Below are 15,152 nucleotides of genomic sequence, written 5' to 3' on the forward strand. Positions count from 1 at the left end.
TTCATATATCTTATTTAATGTTTGGTTTAAAAGAACAAAGTCAACAATTTAGGATAACATCTTGGTCCTAAGATCAAACAGTTAGTTTCTATCATATGTTTTACTTATCCACGACACATGTCCAAACTTTCTAATGGATATATGAAATATATTGATTTTTTGTCAAAAACCTTTATTAAGGTGATACGACTAATGATGCTTACATTAAATTTGTTACTATGTTTCTCTTGCTCATTTTGTTTCTTTCATTTTTATAAAATAGTACATGTTACTTTTGTCTTAACTTTTGTTTTCTTTTTTTATGTGATGTTTATTTAAGTTCTAAATATCTTGCTAGAACATTAAGTGAAAGCTTCGTGTGCTTGAGATTGTAGTGTTTTTGCATTATCTTTGTCTAATATTCTTATTTTTCTTTTTATGCGCTTAATTTGACCAAAAGTTACTATTATTTTAGTTTCTTTTTTCTAATTAAATATTAAGAACAATCATACTCTCACTTCCTTTGAATATTTTTACATTCATGTACATCACCATGAAATGACGTCCCTTGGAATTCAACCACGGGTCGACACACGAAGAAGAGCTCAAATGTAGTTGTCACCCCAACGGTGGTCAGGTATGTTTTGGGATATGATGACAAAGACAAGCTATAGCTGACTTCTTGTACAAAGTATAAATGTAGCTTTATTAAAAATAAAGCAAACTTGTCTCTCCCATCTCTTCTAATTTTTTACGTCACTCTTTTAAAATTCTAAAAGACTTGAAAACTCTTACTACTATACTATAACAACAAGCTTTGATATAATTTATACATTAGACCCATATATATTTGCTTTACATGACTTTTAAATAATAAAATATTTTTTTTGTTACCCTTAAATAAGTTTCTTTAAGAATTTCTTTCGTCTTGTCTTAAGGCGTTTAATAGAGTCAACATAAAAGTTGAATAGAGGGAGTAACATCACATTGGACCCGTTTTAGCCTTGTCATACCTGATTCCACTCACATTCTCTCTTATCTTTTTTACTTTACATATGTGTTATTCAATTACTTATTTACTTTATTTAGTCATTTACATTAAGTCATCACCAAAACGGAGGTGACACATCTATTCCTAACAAGTACTTCACCATTTGTATTCTATCATTACTTCAACATAAGATCAGTTTATAGTTTATTTCCTTTCAATCTTTGTCCTAACGATGAAAGCAAAATAACTCACTAGATTCTGTAATCTTAGAAAGACGAAGAATATACAAATTATGGTCTTATTCAATTTTTATTTGCAAGTTGCAAAAGGTTAGCCTCGTATCTCTTGTATTTTTTATTCCTTGTATGATATGAACAATAGTTGAAAGTTTTATTTATTATATTAATCACCTAGTTATTATTAGGATAATAAAAATAATTGGCCCTTTTTTATCACATAGAATTCCCACGTAAAATATGAATTCGGCCGGAAACCACCTTTGTGGACTTCGAAATATGCCTAACACCTTCCTTTTGAGGTAACTTGAACCCTTACCTAAATTTCTGGTGAACTAAGACAAAATAACATAAATAGGTTTGTAATTATCCTATAATGGTGACCTAACGCACCTTAATAAGTTACGTGAAAACTCTTCATAGTTGCTTAAAACAATCCCAACAAGAGTGTTCACGTAGAATTCCACTTTTCGCGAGAAAAATGGGGCGCGACATTTGTTTTAATTTAAATCATTTGAGCTTAATTTGGTAGAATGTGGTTGTTGGGATGATGATTTTTGAATATATACTTTGTCATAAATGCTAAATTGCAAAATTATTGCTTTCACATACTAGTCTCACCATGTGTTTGACAAAACACCCACTGAAGGCTTGTTTGCTTAATTGAGTGGTGGGTGATTTAATAGGGTTAGTATGATTACAAGTGGTGTGTTTGGTAATGAATTAGTGCATTGGGCTTGTTCACATGTATTTCTATTTTACCTATTTAAGATCTTACTTTACATGCACACCGCAGATTTGTTAAAAAGTCAATAAGAGAGAAATGTCTTATATGCTTGTAAAGGTTAATGTACACTTTCTTGGGGCAATGTGTGATCATTTTTGGAGTATATCTTTGAGTCCAATTGGTCTTAAGAGTGGCATAACCGGTTGTTTTTGGTTGAAATGGTAGATGAATGTTGTGTTCATGGTGTGATCGATTAGTGAGCTTATCATAGCATATCCAAGTAAAGTCTAAGTAACTGGAGGGACATGAATGCTTGCCTTTCCCTATAATTGATTGGGTGACGCCATTCTTAAGTGTAAAAGGTCGTTTGTGTTTCCATTATTTCCATGAGTATTTTATGGACTAAATGGACGATATGTAAAGTCGTGAGGAAAGAATCCCATGAAGTGTAAGGATGACACTGCCTTGAATTCACCCATGTTTTTCACTTACCATTTAGGTAGAGGCAAAAATTAAAAATTCCTTTAAAAATGTCATTGGCAAGAAAAGATATGATAGTTTTTTTTTTTAAAAAAAATAGATCGAGGATGTTTTTGATCTTTCTTTTGAGTTATACCATTAAATTTAATTATTTGGTTGTCTCTTTACAGTGATGAGTCATGACTCGGAGTAACTTATTAAGCTCAAATTGCTCAAATTAGTTGGGAAATTAAGTTTTTGCTCTATGAGTAAGATGCCATGTGTGGTGAGATTTTTGTATAATCTTTGTACATATGTGTAGTCTAGAACTTTCTCAGAGTGTGTTGAAAGAGAAATCCTTGACAATCTTGGTGTTCAGAATGACCCGAGGTAATTTTTTTGACTCGTCACATAGCCAAATTCCCACCTTAACATTTCCCCTAGTTAACCCCATTAAGACTTTTTATCTATTTTTTTTTTCATTGTCTAATGATAACCTTGCTAAAACACTTAAGCCCTTTTTTAAGATCTTCCTTTTGGCACTTAACCTTCTTTGATAAATTGCATGATTCTATGAAATAAAATATAGGTGAAAGCCTAAGTTTGGGAGGGGGGTGTAGTTTAGAAAATAATGTGAAGGTGGTTCAAACTCCATGTTTGGTTAGGGGTGATAAATGTAATGTGTTAAGATGAGCCAACAAAAGTTTATGTGAGGTGGTCAAATAATGTGCCTAAGATACAAGATACATACTTAATGGTAAAGTCGTATAGCCTAGCCCATAGAATGTGAAAAGAAATGAGGCAAATGGGGGGTCTAAGAAGTGCTTAAAGTTAAAAAGTCTTTTAAAAAAATTCAAAGAAATGAAGAAAGGAATTGGGGGCTTTGAATTGTTTTGTAAATGCTAATAAAAAAGAAGGAAAATATGAGAAATTATTTAAAGGAGAATAAGGTTGATAGTTTGAAAATTTTGGGGTACAAGGGGTTGAGAAATTGCATTGAAGGAAGTATTTTCGTCACTTGATCCATAGATATTCCTCCCCATACCATAAATCTTCATCTTGATCCGCAATAACTTTGTGATTCCAAACTAGGTAAGTCTACATTAGTGGAGAAAAACACAAAGGGAAAGCCTATGTTTCTACTCATTGTAATTGAATTTCTTTGCGAGACTTAGTGTGAATTCTTTCATTATTTGAGCTTCTTTAGAAATTTCAATGTCTTTTGTGAACCCATTGAATAGTCGTATGAACGACTCAAGGACACGAGCTATATCACTCCCATTGCTATCATACCTTGTGATCCTAAGTCTCGATGGTATTGCTATGATCAAATTTGCGCCTATCATTCTGGGATAAAAGGGCATCCTACTAAGGCATGTTTTTCCTTGAAGAACATGATCCAGAAGTTGATTGACACCAAGGTGATAAATGTGATAGATCAACTTCTAATATTGATTTCTTTCTCAAGCTTGACTGATACTTGTTGACATTGGTGAAGAGGATCGTATTGATTCTCCACTCCAAATTCTCAAACATTTAAAATCCCTTTAAACTTTACAATTTTCAGTTTTCTTTTTCTGTTTTCCTTGCTTATGTAATGTGAACTACGATTAACCTGATTCCCCTATATGAGAGGTAGGTTCTCATTTAATAAGTTTGGTCTCATCATAATAAAATTTTCTTTTTCCATATTTCATCATTTTTCTATACGGAGTTGGATGAATCAACAATGTGATGTACAAATCAACAAATCTGATGTTCAACAAAAGAAGACCTTGTTCATTCCCTATCTTCCCATCTTCTTTACAATTGCAATTTTAATTTCAATATCATGTTCTATTACTATCTTATTTCGTGCGTTAGGAGCTCAAATCTATACGCCTAGGCCAATTATTAAGCCCTACCCTTCATCCTAGAATGTCCTTTTCTTATATTTATAATGTTTTCAACATATATGTGTTATGTAGTAACTTTTGTTTGGTCTTGTTTATTTTGTTTAAAGTTCTTCTAGCATTTGAACCCAATCTAAATTAAATCTATAATATGACAAATATGCTCAATATTTGAAAAGACTCCATCCCTTCTTCTTATTGCTCAACACAAAACGTTGTGACTCTTTATCCTCGCCTTACCTACATACCTTCTCTATAATTTTTTTTTGCACCTAACACTCTTAAAAGTGAAAGGATCCATATATATGAATGTTGGCAAAGTCTTCGTGTCTTAGAGAAAAGGTTGAATGAGGAACTGTGTTCCAGGGGTATCTACGACTTGAGGTATGAGAAATTATGTATACATCTGAGGATTGAGTTACGTCCGGGATACAAAGTTCCACAGTTCAGTATATTTGATGGGCATGGGATCCAATCACACATCTAAATGACTATTGCAGCAGACTAATTGGCATAGGACACAGTGAGGCTCTCCTTATGTGATTGCTTATTCAAAGTTTGTAAGGAATTGCACTCACATGATTCTCCCAACAAGATTTTTACAAATGGTATTATTGGAAAGAATTGGCTTCAGATTTTACGGGTCTATATAAGTTTAACATAAACACTAGCCCAACAATGTGGTAATTGCTCGAGATGAAGAGAACAACTCATGAATTTTTTGAGGAATGTGCAATTCGATGGAGGTTAGAGGCTTCTAAAATACATCTTTCTGTACCTGAGGAGGATTTGGTCCAAATTTTCCTAAAGACGCTAGATAGAATATACTCTCAAAAAATATTTTTCCTAGTAAATCACAACTTTGAGAGTCTAATTTTAATTGAAAAAAATTAGAATATGAAATAAAGAATCCATCTAAGGGAGAGAAGGAGGATTCATCACTCTCCATACCTCAAACGCCAGGCTATCAAAATAATGAAGAGATTCACGCTGTTTTTGGTTCTCGAAACAAGGCTCATAAGATTCAATCTTACTCTGTCTGATAAGATTCTCAAAAAAAGGCTCAATGCTACTCTATCCGGTAGGATTATCTAAACAAGTTTCATCAGATCTAATCCTACTCTGTCCAACAAGATCCAAGACGTTCACGAAAGAAGCATAAAGTGCATCACATAAATTGTTGTGTAAATATTTCCTTTTTCATGTCACCATTTTTTATTTTACCCGCCTTATAGCTAACAACATTTTATTACGTTCTCTACATTCTTTTGAACTCATGAACTATGTTCGACTCAACTTTTATTTGAATACATAGGGAGCTCACTCTGGATCTGGTCTTAATCTAATAAAATTTTTTTTCCCCCTCTTTCAAATTTTTACACTTCCAAAGCGTCTGGCTAATAAGCGCAACTCTTGGGCATATAAAGGCAGATTATAATTGAGGTTACAATATTCAAATGTAGGACAATCATTTCTCTTGGAATAATATTTTCTTTGAGTGGTATAGGAATATAAGATTCTAAAGATAAATCTGGGGAAGAATTTTTGAGGTTTCAAGTAAACCTCAAAAAATTTCACTAGTAGACAATATATCTATTCACAATGACTTGCAAAAGGTGTCTTTCATTTTAAACTAGGGCAGAAACTTTTTAGAATTTCTCAAAAATTTCACCATGATGGTGTACGAGTCATGACGGTTCATAAAGAAGAAACAAATGATCAAGGAGTCAAATTAAGAAAGGTATGAATAAATATTTCCTTTCAACTGATGATTTTTCTTTGAGTGTAGACAATAGGTACTAAATGCAGCAACAATGTTTTGATATCATGAAAGAAGCCAGGATTACATCCCTAATATGGGAAATGAGCTAAGTTGTTTTATCTTTTAACTTTGAAGTTAGTTAATTTGTTATTGTATTGATAAATACTATTGGGTTCCTGTAGAACTATAATCAACAATATTGGGTTCCTGTAGAACCATAATAAAAAATATTAGGTTCCGTAGAACCTTAATCAACAATATTGGGTTCTTGTAGAACCTTAATGAATAATATTGGGTTCCTATAGAATCTTAATCAACAATATCGGATTTATGTAAAACCTTAATCAACAATATTGGGTTCCTGTAGAACCATAATCTACAATATCGGGTTCTTGTAGAACATTAATAAACTATGTCGGTTTTCTTTAGAAACCTAAATGATTGATATTAGGTTCCTATAGAACCTTAATAAAAAATATTGGGTTTCTATAGAACCTTAATCAACAATATTGGGCTCTTATAGAACCTTAATAGACAATATCGGGTTCTGGTAGAACCTTAATCAACAATATCGGGTTCCTACAAAACCTTAATAAACAATATCAGGTTCATGTAGAACCTTAATCAAAAACATCGAGTTCTTGTAGAACCTTAATCAACAATATCCAGTTCCTATAGAACCTTAACCAACAATATCGGGTTCAAGTAGAACCTAAATCCACATTATTTGGTTCCTATAGAACCTTAATCAACAATAATGGGTTCCTATAGAACCTTAATAGATAATATTGAGTTCCTGTAGAACCTTAATGAACAATATTGGGTTCTTGAAATCTTACCTTTTCATTACCTAAATTGTATTCACATTCCACATTTCAAAACCTCTCCAATGTTGTCCTTTTGAGCCATCATTAGTCAAATCTTACTTTTTTTTTCATAACTCTCAGCTCATCAATGTTTCAAATTCTCTTCACTCCAATCATACCAACCCATGATATCATTGTTGTTGCCCCTATCCTATATTATTAACATTCATTAGGAATATTGTTCTTTCCTAAATTAAAAACAACATACGACCTGATTCTCATAAAACCAGAGATATGTAGGCAAATTAAGACCAAAGTCTCAGCCACACTATTTTGAAACACCCCTTATCTCATCAATTTTAACGGATTATTCTCTCGGTCGAACAAAATTAGCTACTACGTCAAGTTTCGTTGCTTGACAATTCTTTTATCACTCTCAAGCAACAAAGGGGCAGCTGTTGACACACAATTTTCACCCCCACCCTCCACATTCGTCACTTTTTCTCACTCGGGCATCTAATTTGTTTGTGAGGACAAATTGCTATTTTTACCTATTTTTATCAAAATTGTGATTCTAGATATTATTTACATTATTTAAGTATTATTATTATTACTACTATTATTTTTAATTATTCTTCACTTGAAAATATTTGTTTAATTATTCTTTTCATTTCTCATTTAGTTTATTTTATAAGTATTGATCAAATATTTAAGAGTTATTATTCTTTTATTATAAATTAATTTTTTTTTACCATAAATATAATTTTTGATTTAATAATTTTTCTTCACTTAGTAATTTAGTATTCACCCATTTTATACATTATTTTTGAAAGAAATTTATTTAGTCATACATAATTTCAAATTCAAATTTTGTCAAAAAATTTCATAAGTAGAAAAAATCCTTCTCACTATTTTACCTTTCAAGAGAAAAAATATAGTTTTCCCCAAAATCAAGCTCATCAAAGCATATGAATAAATTTTAACCCCCTCCCATGTCCCTTTGCTTATTTTCAAATTTTTTCTTTCCTTATTTATTTTAACATTTTTCTTATGATGGATCACTCACGAAAAATATATTGACACAATCTCCAAAATATTCCTATAAAATCAAAGTATCCTTTATTAAAGGCAATGATATTATTTTTCTCCAAGAAATATTCTCTTCTATCAATCCTTTCAATGTGAGATCTCCCTACCAATTTTTATCCTCCACCCTAACATCCCTTTTCTCCTCCCCTTTTCATAAATACCCTACACCATAGCAACCAAAGAGAGATAGACATGAATACATACACACACTAAGGAGACAATTCTCCAGCAACCGCCTGAAATTGAGAGATGTAAAAGATAGAAAAAATATATATATTTCTAACCCTTTCGGCAACATATACACACAAAAAAATGATATTCATGAAAACATATATACAAACAACACCTTGTACAATCCATATATATGGTTTTGTTTGCTGTTCCCAAAAGTTCGTTATATATTATGATTTTATTGTGAATTTTTTGCACACGAGTGTGGGTTTAAAGTCTCATCCATCAACACTACTAAACCAACAAGACGAAAAAAAAAAGTTGAGAAAAACCATCATACCTAGAGGCATGACAATGAGGCTTTTGGCCTATAGTGCGGGTCATCATCAAGGTCCCCATACGAGGTCCAATCTTCTTTCCATTTCTATTGTTATTTTAGCAAATTCGTGCTTGATTCTTTTTCTTTTACGTATGTTGTTTCTGGTGATTTCATCATTGTTACTTTGAAATTACTTAGTGTAAATTCATGATTATTTGAGATATGTTTAAGTTAATGCAGTAAATATTTTTCGATTAAGTACGGAAATATAGGATACTATTTTGATAATCCATGCTAATTGTGTTTGGTTTCACATATTTTATTTAAACTATAAACCATGCTAACTGTGTTTGGCTTCATATATTTTATTTAATGTTTGGTTTAAAAGATCAAAGTCAACAATTTTGGATAGCATCTTGGTCCTAAGCTCAAACAGTTAGTTTCTATCATATGTTTTACTTATCTACGAAACATGTCCAAACTTTCTGATGGATATATGAAATATGTTGAGTTTTTCTCAAGAATTTTAATTAAGGTGATAAGATTAATTATGCTAAAATTAAATTTGTTATTATGTTTCTCTTGCTCATTTAGTTTCTTTCATTTTTATAAAACAGGCCATGCTACTTTGGTTCTTCTTGTTTATCATCACATTGGTTTTATTTTTCTGTGTGATCTTTATTTAAGTTCTAGATCTCTTGTTAGAACATTAAGTGAAAGCTTCATGCACTTGAGATTGTAGTGATTCTTGCTTTATCTTTGTCTAATATTCTTTTTTATTCTTTTAACGTGCCTAATTTGACCAAGATTTACTATTATTTTAGTATCTTTTTTTCAAATTAAATATTTAGAACAAACATACTCTCACTTCCTTTGGATATTTTTGCATGCATGTACATTACCATGAAATGACATCACTTGAAATTCAACCACGTGTCGATGCACAAAGAAGAGCTCAAATGGAGTTGTCACCCCAACAGTGGTCAGGTACATTTTGGGATAAGATGACAAAGATAGGCTATAGCTGACTTCTTGTATGAAAAATATACGTAGAATTATTAAAAATATAGAAAACTCATTACTCTCATCTCTCCTAATTTTTTACGTCACTCTTTTAAAATTCTCAAAGAATTGACTACTCTTACTACTTTACTATTACAACATGTGTTGATATAATTTACACATTATACCCATATATTTTTACTTTACATGACTTTTAAATACTAAAATATTTTGTTTGCTACTCTTAAATAAGTTTCTTTAAGAATTTCTTTCGTCGAACTGAGGGAGTAACATTGCATTGGACCCATTTCTGCCTTCTCAGACTTGATCCCACTCACATTCTCTCTTATCTTTTTTAGTTTACATATGTGTTATTGAATTATTTATTTACTTCCATTAATCACTTACATTAAGTCATCACCAAAACTGAGGTGACTCACCTATTCCAAATAAGTTCTGCATCATTTGTAGTCTATCTTTACTTCAACATAAGTTCAATTTATAGTTAATCACCTTCTAATTTTTGTCCGCACGATGAAAGCAAAAGAACTAGCTAGAGTCCGTAATCCGAGAAGGATGAGTAATTTACAAATGACGGTATTACTGAATTCTATTTGCAAGTCGCAAAAGGTTAGCCTCGTATCTCTTGTATTTTTTACATTCTTTGTATGATATGAACATTAGTTGAAATTTTTATTTATTATTTTCATCACCTAGTTCTTATTAAGATAATAAAAATAATTGACCCTTTTTTATCACCTAGAATCTCCACGTAAAATATGAATTCGGCTGAAAACCACCTTGGTGGACCATAAAAGGTGCCTAACACCTTTCTTTTGAGGTAACTTAAATCCTTACCCTAATTTCTGGTGAATGAAGACAAAATAACAAAAATAGATTTGTATTTAACCTAGAATCGTGCCCTAACATACCTTAATACATTAGGTGGTGACTCTTCACATTTCCTTAAAACAATCTCAAAAAGAGTGGTCACGTCGAATCCCACTTTTTGAGAGAAAAATGGGGTGCGATATTCTTTTGAATTTAATTTATTTGAGATTAATTTGGTAGAATGTGGTTGTTGGGATGATTATTTTTTAATGTGTGCATTGACTAAAATGCTAAATTGTAAAATTCTTGCTTTCACCCACTAGTCTCACCATGTGATTGATGAAACACCTATCGGAGGTTTGTTTGCTTCATTGAGTGGTGGGTGATTTAATAGGGTTAGTATGATCAAAAGTGGTGTGTTTGATGATGAATTTGTGCATTGTACTTGTTCACATCAGTTGTTATTTACCTATTCAAGATCTTAATTTACATGCACACCACAAGTTTGTTAAAATGTCAATAAGAGAGAAATGTCTTATATCCTTGTAAATGTTAATGTACACTTTCTTGGGGCATTGTGTGATAATTTTTGGAGTATAGATTTGTGTGAAATTGGTCTTAAAAGTGGTATAACTGGTCTATTTTGGTTGAAATTGTGGATGAATGTTGTGTTCATGGTGTGATCCATTAGTGTGCTTATCATAGCATCTCTGGATGAAGTCTAAGTAACCCGAGGGACATGAATGCTTGCCTTTCCTTATGATTAATTGGGTGAAGCCATTCTCAAGGGTAAAGGGTCGTTTGTGTTTCCATGGTTTGCATGAGTATTTTATGGACTAAATGTATGATATGTGAAGTTGTGAGGAAAGAATCCCATGAAATGTAATGACAATGTTTCCTTGCATTCACCCAAGTTTTTCCTTAATTGTTTAGGAAGATGCAAAAACTCAAAAATCCTTTCAAAATATCATTGGCAAGAAATGAAGTGATAGTTTTCTCTCTTTTTTTTTTTTTTAAAAAAAAGAGAGATAAAGGATATTTTTGAGATTTCTTTCAAGTAATACCATTAAATTCAATTTTTGGCTCTCTTTTTATAAGGATGAGGCATGACTCAGAGTAACTTATTAAGCTCAAATTGCTCAAATTGGTTGGGAGATTAACTTTTTTCTGTATGAGTATGATGCCAGTGAGATTTTTGTAAAATCCTTGTACATATGTGTAGTCTAGAACTTGCCCGGAGTGTGTACAAAGTGAAATCCTTGACAATGTTTGTTTGGTAAATGACCCGAGGCCATTTTTTGACTCATCGCATAGCCAAATTTCCACCTTAATATTTTCCCTAATTAACCCGTTTAAGCCTTTTTACTTAGTTTTCTTTCTAAGAAATGAATTATAGGTGAAAACCTTAGTTTGGCGGGAGGGGGTTTGTATAGTTTGGAAGATAATGTGAGGGTGGTTCAAACTCCATGTTTAGGGGTGATGAATGTGATGTGCTAAGATGAGTCAAGAAAGGTGTATGTAAGGTGGTCAAATCATGCGTTTAAGAGACAAGGGACCTAAATAATGATAAAGTTGTATAACCTAGCCCATATAATGTAAAGAGAAATGAGGAAAATGAGAGGGCTAAGAAGTGCTTAAAGTTAGAAAGTCTCTTAAAAATAGTCCAAGAAATGATGAAATAAATTGGTGGCTTTGAATTGTTTTGTAAATGTTAATAAAAAAGTAGAAAAATATGAGAAATGATTTGAAGAAGAAAAAGGTGGATAGTTTTAAAATTTTGGGGTACAAGGGGTTGAGAAATTGCATTGAAAGAGGTATTTTAGTCACTTGATCCATATATATTCCTTCCCACACCTTAAATCTTCATTTTACCCAAAATCTCTTGGTTATTCGAAACTAGGTAAGTCTACATAAGTGGCGAAAAACACAAAGGAAAATCCTATGGTTTGACTCACTGTACTTTAATTTCTTTACGACAGTGAGTGTGAATTCTTTCATTATATGAGTTCCTTTAGAAATTTTAATGTTGAGCTAACTCTTTCTTGTGAGTGACATTGATACTTTGGAGTAGAGGGAGAAATCTTACTCTCTATTTGGGTAAATGGGTGAAGTAAGTTGCCTTGTGAAGATTGAGAAATTTTCTAAAGATTTTTTTTCCTCTAAAGATGATTTTTTGATTCGGATGATTCATTTAATACAAAATTACATCCTTTCTTCATAATATGTGCTTATTGAAAAATTTTGGTTCACTTGTTGCCATGATATGTTTAGAAAGTCGTTGTAGAGCTTTGTTAGCTTAGTCCTTTAGTATAATTTTCTTTTGGGTGGAATTGAGTTAAATAACCTATCTTGTTGTATTGTTCTTGGTTGCTGAGGACAAGTAATAGTTTATATTTGGGGGTGTTGATAAGTCATCAATTTGTCAACTTACTAATATTTTAAGCCTAAATTATCATGATTTTTCATTTATTTGTTGTTACTTTCTTAATTAATGCTCATTGGTGTCGGTCAAAGTGAAAAGAGAAGATGAGCAGGGAAACTTGATGAAAATGAGCTAAGAAGAAGGTGAAAGAGTAGAAATGTGAGAAAAAAGAATAAAAGCTGAAATTATGGCCTAAAGGTCGCGATCGCGATCAATTAGCAAGTCAACCAGAGTGACATTATGATATGACTACCGCAATCGCACTGTCGCAATCACGGCCTAGAGATGGCGATCATGACAGAGCAGAAAAGTTTTAAGGGAATTTTTGTAATATTTGGAAATTATGGAATAGGGAATAAATAGGGTTTTTTAGTTCATTCTTCACACCATATATTATCTTATATATTATTCTATCCTTATTTTAGGATTTTTGTAATTTTCTTGGATCTATGAGCTAAATTTGTACTAATCTTTAGCTAAGAAGATATTAAAGTGACTTTCAAGTGGAGAATTGACAAATATCATTAAGCATTCATTGAAACTTAAAGTGTGGTTTGTATTCTCTTTATTTTTGATAAATCAATATAATGGAGATTTTAGTTTATTTTTGTTTATTATTATTATGAGTAGCTAGTTCCTCCTCTTGGAATTGTGTTAGAATAGGGTGCATTTATGTGTGGGTTGTGATTCATTTGTGTTTATGCTAATGTGTTGGTGTTGGGTTCTAATATTGCTTGAGTAAATTAATTGGGATTTATGGGTGAAAGGTCTAAATACCCAAAATGGGTTTGTGGGTGAAAACCCCAAGCTATTAAAAGCCTAAACCATCCTTGAAAGAGGGGTTTTGGTATACTTTAGGAACCCTCATCATCCTTGAAATAAGGATGCAGGAACCAAGGCAATAATATACAATTATTAGCTTAGTTTGGTAATTTTAACCATCTTTGACCTAAGGGTGAATATGAGGTTTACTATCCCTTAGGTACCATGCCATAAATAGGGGTGCCTAATTGAGGTATTGGGAGGCTTTAATTGACACACTCATTAGGTACTCAAAAGGGTCAATGAGTCACATATTTAAGGTTTTGTTGAAGAACTAGCCTCAAGGGCTTTTAACCTATCCTACCACATCATCAACAATTAGAATTTGCACCGAACCATCGCATACCCATGTATAACTTGACCCTAGGATAGCGTAATACCATGATCTGCGCCTAATTATTTACACTCAAATTATTATTAGTCTCGAAATATTCCCTTCTAAGCCCAAAAAATACTTTCACATTACAAAAAATTGAAAACCCCAAAACCATCATGTACCATAGGTTTGAATTAGCAATAAACTGTTATTTCAAATTTAATCAGTCGTCACTCACATTGTTCCTCGTGGATTAAACCCCAACTCTTAGTTGGGTAAATATATTGATAACAAATGCCTTGCACTCAAATTGAGGTGTCAGTTGAGCGTTCTCAGTCAAGCCTCACCACCAGCTATTTAGGAAGATCCCCTGGATGAGCATGTTTCTCACATTGAATTATGGCCTGCTATTACGACTCTTGCCCATTCGGTAGCTGATCAAAACAATTAGGAGGTTATTTCCCCAGCTAATCTAGTGGAAATTACAGTTGCAGTTAGGATTCAGGATTTTACTAAGATAAATCCCTCTTTGTTTATAGAATATAATTTAGAAAAGGATCTGCATGAGTTTCTAGATATTTTAAAGAAGGTAACTGATCTCATGGGCATCACTTCAAGTGAAAGTGCAATGTTGGATGGATATCAGTTTCAGGATGTATCTCACACGTGGTATAAGTAGTGGAAGGAGGATCGAGGTATAGAGGCAGGGCCTATTGAGTGGGAGAAGTTTGCCACAACTTTCTTAGATAGGTTTTTCCCATTAGAGCCGAGGGAATCTAAGGTGAAGGAGTTCATTAACTTGAAATAAGGTTGTATCAGTGTGAAATAGTACTCTCTTAAGTTTACTCAGTTGGCAATGTATGCTCCTACTATAGTGGCAGATATTAGTCGAGAATAAGTAAATTTGTGTCTAGTACAGTTCATAGTGTAGTCAAGGAATGTAGGACCGCCATGTTGATTAAGGAGATAGACTTATGGTTCACACTTAGCAGATTGAGTAGGAGAGGAGTAAGGAGAAAAATAGAGAATTAAAGGACCAAAATAGGTAGGTTCAACTTTTCTCAGACAAGGTTTAAAGGTGTAACCATTCTTAATTCCGTCAAAAAATTTCAACCCCAGCCCCATCTTCAGCTAGTGCTTCATTACCTAAGTTCAGGCATGACAGTTGGGATAAAGCACCAGGCTCCATGTCCTAGGGTAGTATGAACAGTGGTCATATAAATTCGCTTTGTAGAAGGTGTGGTAAGAATTGTCATGGTATTTGTAGATCCGAAAGTGATATGGGTTTTTGAAGTGCCAATCCAGGCCATAGGGTAAGGGATTGCCTG

The sequence above is a fragment of the Capsicum annuum genome, chromosome 12, assembly GCF_002878395.1.
Source record: "Capsicum annuum cultivar UCD-10X-F1 chromosome 12, UCD10Xv1.1, whole genome shotgun sequence".
Lineage (NCBI taxonomy): Eukaryota > Viridiplantae > Streptophyta > Magnoliopsida > Solanales > Solanaceae > Capsicum > Capsicum annuum.